Source organism: Martes martes, assembly GCF_963455335.1.
Source record: "Martes martes genome assembly, chromosome: 6".
In the NCBI taxonomy this organism is placed as follows: Eukaryota; Metazoa; Chordata; class Mammalia; order Carnivora; family Mustelidae; genus Martes; species Martes martes.
Window position 1 is genome coordinate 92,297,938 of NC_137893.1, and position 6,980 is coordinate 92,304,917.

At 46.1% G+C, this 6,980-nt stretch overlaps 1 protein-coding gene across 6 annotated transcripts in view; it reads right to left on the reverse strand.

Annotated features, from left to right (window-relative positions):
* Positions 1-3,726, reverse strand: part of RCAN2 (regulator of calcineurin 2) — a 266,382-nt gene extending 262,656 nt beyond the window's left edge. The window contains exon 1 of one of the 6 annotated variants that reach the window (XM_080805751.1): positions 3,610-3,726. The gene's annotated coding sequence lies outside the window, so the exon portion shown is untranslated. Of the gene's footprint in view, positions 1-2,501; positions 2,729-2,770; positions 2,809-2,866; positions 3,195-3,609 lie in introns of those variants that run through there. The other 5 variants (XM_080805746.1, XM_080805747.1, XM_080805748.1 and 2 more) reach the window with 5 other exon arrangements.
* Positions 3,727-6,980: the final 3,254 nt, after the last annotated feature.

The window sequence follows — 6,980 nt, forward strand, 5'->3', positions numbered from 1 at the left end:
CCCAGGTATTTTGTTCTTGTTGATATAATCATAAATGGGATTCTTTCTTTACTTACTCTTTCTGATAGCTCATTATTAGTGTATGGAAATGCAACTTATTTTTTCACATTGATTTTATATTCTGCAACTTTATTGAATTTGTTTATTAGTTCTAAAAGATTTTTTTACTGCAGTCTTTAGAGTTTTCTATGTATATGTCATCTGCAAATAGAGACAGTTTTACTTCTTCCCTTCTTACTCTGTGCCTTTCATTTATTTATTTTTCAGGCTTAATTGCTCTGTATTTAAGACTTCCAGAACTGTGTGTCAAGAGTGAGCATCCTTGTCTTGCTGCTGATCTTAAAGGAAACGATTTCAGTTAAAATTTCCCATCTTTTTCAAACCTAATCTTTCTCACTTAACTCCCAACTCAGTTAAAAACCTGACCATCCATCTAGCCATCAACTCCTTCTACATCACTACCCACTTGGTGGCCTAGTGCCACTGATTTTCCTCCTGAAAGAGCTCTCTGAAGATCTCTCTTCTCTTTTTCCATTCTACCTGGTTCAGGCACAATGCATGTTATTTATTTATTTATTTTTGCTTGGATCACTCCAGTGGTCGAAACTCTCAGCGCCTTCCCCTGCAACCCCACCTACTTATCACCTCCAACGTCACTTGTGCAAAATACAAATCGGATCAAATCATTTCTCCCATAAGAGCTGTATAATTTTTCCTCTTCCATAGGGTATATTCACATCCTGGGCTCACTGAAACACACACACACCCCCACACACACCCAAACTCTCCTGCCACTCCCTCACTTCAGAGCACCCAGATGTTCTTTCAACACAAACTTTCCTTCCATGCGGAACACCTACTTAGCTCCTTCTCTAGAAAACTGCACTGCCTCCTGCAATGCAGTCCAAACATAAACCTTTCTGCGAGCTCTTCCAGCTTCCCTCCACCTTTCCTTCTCTGGACTTCCAAAGAACTCCTTCCTATCACCATTTACCATTCGCCGTGTTGATCACTATCACCTATTTTCTTATCCTTCTTTTCTGCTAGATTGATTCCTGAATGGCATGGGCCCCATTCATTTATCCTCTACCACAGGACCTACATAACACACAGTATAGGCAGAACAAAATACTGCTCAAAAAACCGAGTGGGCGGTACCCAAAGTAAAAGGAATAATAAAATGAGACCTCAGTGACTATCAAAGTTGATCTCAATTAAAGCTAGTTTCTGTTACATATAACTAACTGCAAACGATTATGTAAGTAGTTTTCAAGAGTGTGATATGAACTTGCAAATGGCAAAGCTCTCAAGTTCCCATTTAGGCTTGTTTTAAATGTTCATCAATGGAGAGAGAGCACCACATCCTCCCAGATTTAGCCCGGTCCTGCAGGACCTGCACACACAAGGCATTCTGAAAGCTCTTGCAATCCTGAACCTTTATTTGAGGACACTTTTCCCTCACAAAATTCCGTGGACTGGACTCGGGTAGTAGGTGCTCAATAAATGCTGATTGGATTTGCAGTAGATTTGAAAGCAAAGTGCAACTCACATTTTAGACTAATTCAATGCAATGACTGTACTTAAGATAATAGCTCTAAGGCTAAAGAAAATCAATGGTCAGACTGAAAAGCAGCCAAATGCTCACTCCCCTGCCTTGTTCCACAGTCAATGCTGACCTGCTTCTTGATCCTTTCCAGCTTCTGAGATTTTCCAACTTCACTGCTTCCCCAGAATGGAAGGGGCCAGTTAGCAAGTGTTGCCCTGTACCTGTGATATATTTGCCCTGTGTTTTGCTGTTGATGTAATATGTGAGAAAGTTGAGTGGCATTTTTTAAAATGTCCTACTTTTCCTAAAGCCTATGTGTGACAGGTTAAGTGGGGTTCTAGCTGAAGGGGGGAAGAAGTATGGACTGGAATGCTGTAGCATTTTTTCACCTTCAGTTGTGAAACTGTATGTTAAAGGGAGCCCAGAAACTTTTGTTTTTACTAAAATGATATATTTAAAAAAAAAAAAAAAAAAAAAAAAAAAGCTTGGGCAGCAAACTCTAAATTGGATGTCTATGTAACACTTCTATACCAATGTAGGAAAGAGGACGATTCAAAACATGCACTCTGCTATAATTCATTCTGGGGTAAGAAAAAGACAGCAGTGCCTTGGAGAATAAATCATTAACTAAAAGTCAAACCGAGACACCCTGGAAACCAGTGAGGCCAGGCGGCCGGGATTTGCCTGTTCCCTCGGGTGACTTCCAGAGCGAAGCATCCCACAGGCAGACAAACTCGGCACACTGCACTCCCTTCTATTTCACTTTTCAAACTCGAAGTTATTTTTAGATGACCCATGCCCGCTAATCCCAGGCAGGACAATTCCCAGCCCGCTGCGCCTCAAAGTACCTTCCTCCTCCCCGCCACCTCTTTTCAAGCACTGGGAAAGGAGTTTCTCCGTTTTCTTTTTTCCCCCCTCAGAGTGTAGTCCACCTGCCCTTTCCCCCTCTCCAAACCTCAGTCCCGGGGGCCACAGGCGTCATCCTCGCTGTTCTACTTATGCACCTGCTGCTGCTAATGGAAAGGCGAATCCTTGAGCCACTAGGAATGGGGCAGGGGCTCTCTGAGACCCGTGCCCTCTTCAAGGGAGACCCTCCCCCGCACAACACACAGCAGGCCGCCGCGGGAGCTGACAGCTGGAGCAAACCACCGTCCCTTCCTCCGCCGCTGCCACCCCCCCCCCGCCCTGCCCAGCCCCGGAATCCCACCGCGCTCGCCCGCCCACCTCCTGCCGCGTCCTCCCGCACGGCCCGGGCGCAGCGCGCAGCCCCGACAGGACAGGGCGCAGGGGCGAGCGGGCCAGTGCGGTTACATAACCGACCTGCTGGGCGTCCGCGATGCGCCGGCAGAGGCTGAGGCGGCGGCTCGGGAGTCAGCGGGGCCGGCGACTGCAGGCGCGGCGCTGCCTGCTCACCTGCCGGCCGGTGCGAGCGCGTGGGGGCGGGCGCGGTGCCCGCGGGCCTGGGCGTGGGGCCGTGCGCGGCGCGCCCCGCCTCCCGGTCTCGAGGTCCGTGTGTCCCCGGCTCTCTGCCTCCCGCCCGCTCCTCCCCGCAACCTCGGCCGCCTTCAGCCGGGACAAAGCGGCTCCGGGGAGGGGCCGAGCCGGCGGCTCTCGCAGGAGCCAGCGGAGATGGGCGCGCCCCCAGCTCCGACTCATCGGGCCAACCTCCAATCAGACCCCAGGAAACCGAAAGCCCCTGTGTGGCCTCCTCTCCTCCCCTCCCCCCTGACCCGGCGCCCTTCCCGAGCCAGCACCCGCTCTGCTCCCGGGGCTGCCCCCTGCCCTCAGTACCGCCCCCCCAACACACACCCCGCTTTCCACTCGGGGTGCCCAGGAAGCGGAGAAGCTCCTCTGGACCCCAGCGCAGATGCCAGTGCTCAGGAGTCCCGGCCCCAGCGGGGAGGGGCTCCCCGGGGTCACCGCCGGGAGGGGGCTTCCTAGGGGGTCGGAGTGGGCAGGGGGCTGATTGTGAAGCTAGGGATGACTAGGCAGCGACAGCCCAGAAGAAACTGGCGGAGAAGCAAACTGTGGGTGAGGAGTACTGGAAGAGAGACTTTTCTTACACACAGACAGAGCCCCCGGCTCCGGTCGAGGAAAGGTCGGGAAGCCCCCGGACGGTCCGCGGGGCGTCTGCGCCGGGTGGGTGCGGCGCCCTCTGGCTGGAGACCTGCGTCCGCCCCGCCCACGCGCTCAAGGTGCCCTGCGCGGGCTCCTAGGCTCTGCCAGGATTCGCTGCCACCAGACCTGGGGACAGAGGGCTTCAAGGACTCCTATTGTGTGAGAGCCGGTGACAAGTGAGAGGCTGCTATCATACAGTGAACGGCTGAATGTGAATCAGATTGTAGGCTAGATCTGTTGCTCAACAAACTTAAGGTAGACGTCTCTGCTTTACAAAATAAAGCAATTCTGAGCCAGAGGAAGCCTGTGGCTCATGGGTCCCAAGGGCCGATGGCAAGAGAAAGTCAGTCGTGTACAAGACCAGAACAGGGAAAGTGGAGAAAATTGAAGGACTAAGGGCCGGGTCGGGGTAGGAGTGCGGACCAAGTCGAAGAGGGAATAAATAATATTCAAATCAGTTTTATCTTCTGTTATCTTTCTAATTGCTGTATAAATACGCATTTTTTCCTTTTGCTTTTTATGCCTTTCTGTTTACTGATAACAATATTAAAATTGCACTGAAGCCGTGGATAAGTTTCACAATTACTCTTCCCTCAGCCACATACCACCTTGTGCTTTCCAAGGTTGATGTAAAATTTCATCTTAAACAAAAGCAAGAAACAACAAAACCAAAAGGGTAAGCCTTAGCTTGTCACGCTGATTAATCTGCAGTAATATAAATAAAGACAGAATTTCGGAGTTAAAAATGGCCTTAGATTCCTACTCTTCCAAGCTTCTGCATGCATAAATTCATAAATATCCACTGATATAGATGAATTACATTTTTAATAGAATTTTGTGGTTGCTGAGATTCCTGGGTGGCTCAGCCAGTTAAACAAAGGATTCTTGATTTCCTCTCAGGTCATGATCTCAGGCTCCAGGGATGGAGCCCTGGGTGGGCTTCAAGCTCAGCAGGGAGTTGGCTTCTCTCCCACTCTCTCTACCCCTTCCCACACCCCCCACTCTCTCTAAAATTGATGAATGAATCTTTAAAAGAAAAAAAAAAAAAAAGAAAGAAAGAATCATCTGAAAGGCATTCATATCCTGAGCCCAAACTTGCCTTCCTGGGATTCTCACTCATTGGTTCTAATTCACTTTTTGAAGCCATGGGACAAGAGCAACTCCTTTTCCAACTGACTGTGTTTCAAATATGTAAAGATAGTCACCATGTCTCACTCACTCCAAGACTCCCCTGTAAAACATCCTTAATCCTCCAAACAACATCTCATTTGCAGTAAGTAGTTCCTAGAATCATGACCAACCTGCGGACTTTGATCTTAATAGCATCTATTCTGTAAATATATAAATATATATTTCTTTGTAAATACAAAGAAAATTTTATGATGATGGAAGTAATATGTTTATTGCAGAAACTTTGAAAAACATAAGATTCAATGTGAAGATAAAGTAATATATTGTAACATTCAATGTATCTTAGCTGTTATAAAAAATGAACATAGTCATTTTCCTCCCACTAAGATACAGTATTCTCTTTTTGTTTGTTTCAAAAAAATTTTTTAAAGATTTTCTTTATTTATTTGACAGGCAGAGATCACAAGTAGGCAGAGAGGCAAGCAAAGAGGGGGCGGGGGAGAGGGGAAGCAGGCTGCCTGCTTAGCAGAGAGCCTGATGCCGGACTTGATTCCAGGACCCTGAGATCATGACCTGAGCTGAAGGCAGAGGGTTAACCCACTGAGCCACCCAGGTGTCCCTGTTTGTTTCAAATTTTTATTTAAATTCTAGTTAGTTAACATTCGGTGCAATATTGGTTTCAGGAGTAGAACTGAATGGTTCATCACTTAGGTACAATGCTCAGTGCATCACAAAAGCCCTCCTTAATATGCATCACTCATCTAGCCCATCCCCTGCCCAACCCCCTCCATCAACCTCCAATTTGTTCTCTGTCCTTAAGAGTCTCCTTTGGTTTGTTTTCCTGTCTCTCTTTTCCCCCCCTCCCAAATGTTCATCTGTTTTGTTTCTTAAATTCCACATATAAGTGAAATCATATGGTATTTGTCTTTCTTTGATTAATGTCACATAACATAAGACAATCTGGCTCCATCCATATCATTGCAAATGGCAAGATTTCATTCTTTTTGATGGCCGAGTAATATTCCATTGTATCGATACACCACATCTTCTTTATCCATTCATCAGCTGATGGATAGTTGGGCTCTTTCCATAGTTTGACCATTATTGGTAATGCTACTATAGACATCCAGGTGCATGTACCCCTTTGAGGCTCTATTTCGATATCCTTTGGATAAATACCTAGAAGTGCAATTGCTAGATTATAGGGTAGTTCTATTTTTAACTTTCTGAGGCACCTCCATACTGTTTTCTAGAATGGCTGCACCAGTCTTCATTTCTACCAACAATGCAAGAGGGTATTCTTATATTTTAATAGACTTTATTTTTTAAATTTAAGGCTCACCACAAAATTGAGTGGAAGGTATGGGTATATCCCATATACTCTCTATACCCACAAAGACATAGCCTCTCTCATTATCGATATCCTCCACCAAACTGGTACATTTTTTTTTTTTAAGATTTTATTTTTATTTATTTGTCAGAGAGAGAGCACACAGGCAGGCAGAGTGGCAGGCAGAGAGGCAGAGGGAGAAGCAGGCTCCCCGCTGTGCAGGGAGCCCGATGTGGGACTTGATCCCAGGACTCGGGGATCATGACCTGAGCCTAAGGTAGCCGCTCAACCAACTGAGCCACCCAGGCATCCCAAACTGGTACATTTTTTACAATTGATGGACTTCCTTTGACACATCAGTATCAACCATAGAGTTAGTTGATACTAGAGTTTACATTAGGGTTCACTTTGAGTGTTGTACATTCTTTGAGATTTAACAAGTATATGACATATCCCCTATTATAGTCATATGCAGGAGAGTTTTACTGCTCTCAAAATCCTCTGTGTTCCTCCTTCCCTCCCTCCTAACCTCTGAGAATCACTGATGTTTTCACTGTCTCTGTAAGTTCTGCCTTTTCCGGAATGTCACAGAGTCAAACTTACACAGTGTGTAGTCTTTTCAGATTGATTTCTTTCTTTTTTCTCTTTTTAATAATATGCATTTATGTGTTTTCATGGTTTGAGAATGCATTTCTTTTTAACTCTGAGGAATAGTCCATATTCTGGATGGGTCACAGTTTCTTTATCTATTCTCCTACTGAAGAGCATCTTGGATGTTTCCAATTTTTAGCAATTATGAATAAAGCTGCTATAAACATCTGTCTGCAGGTTTTTATAAAAACATATTTTCAACCA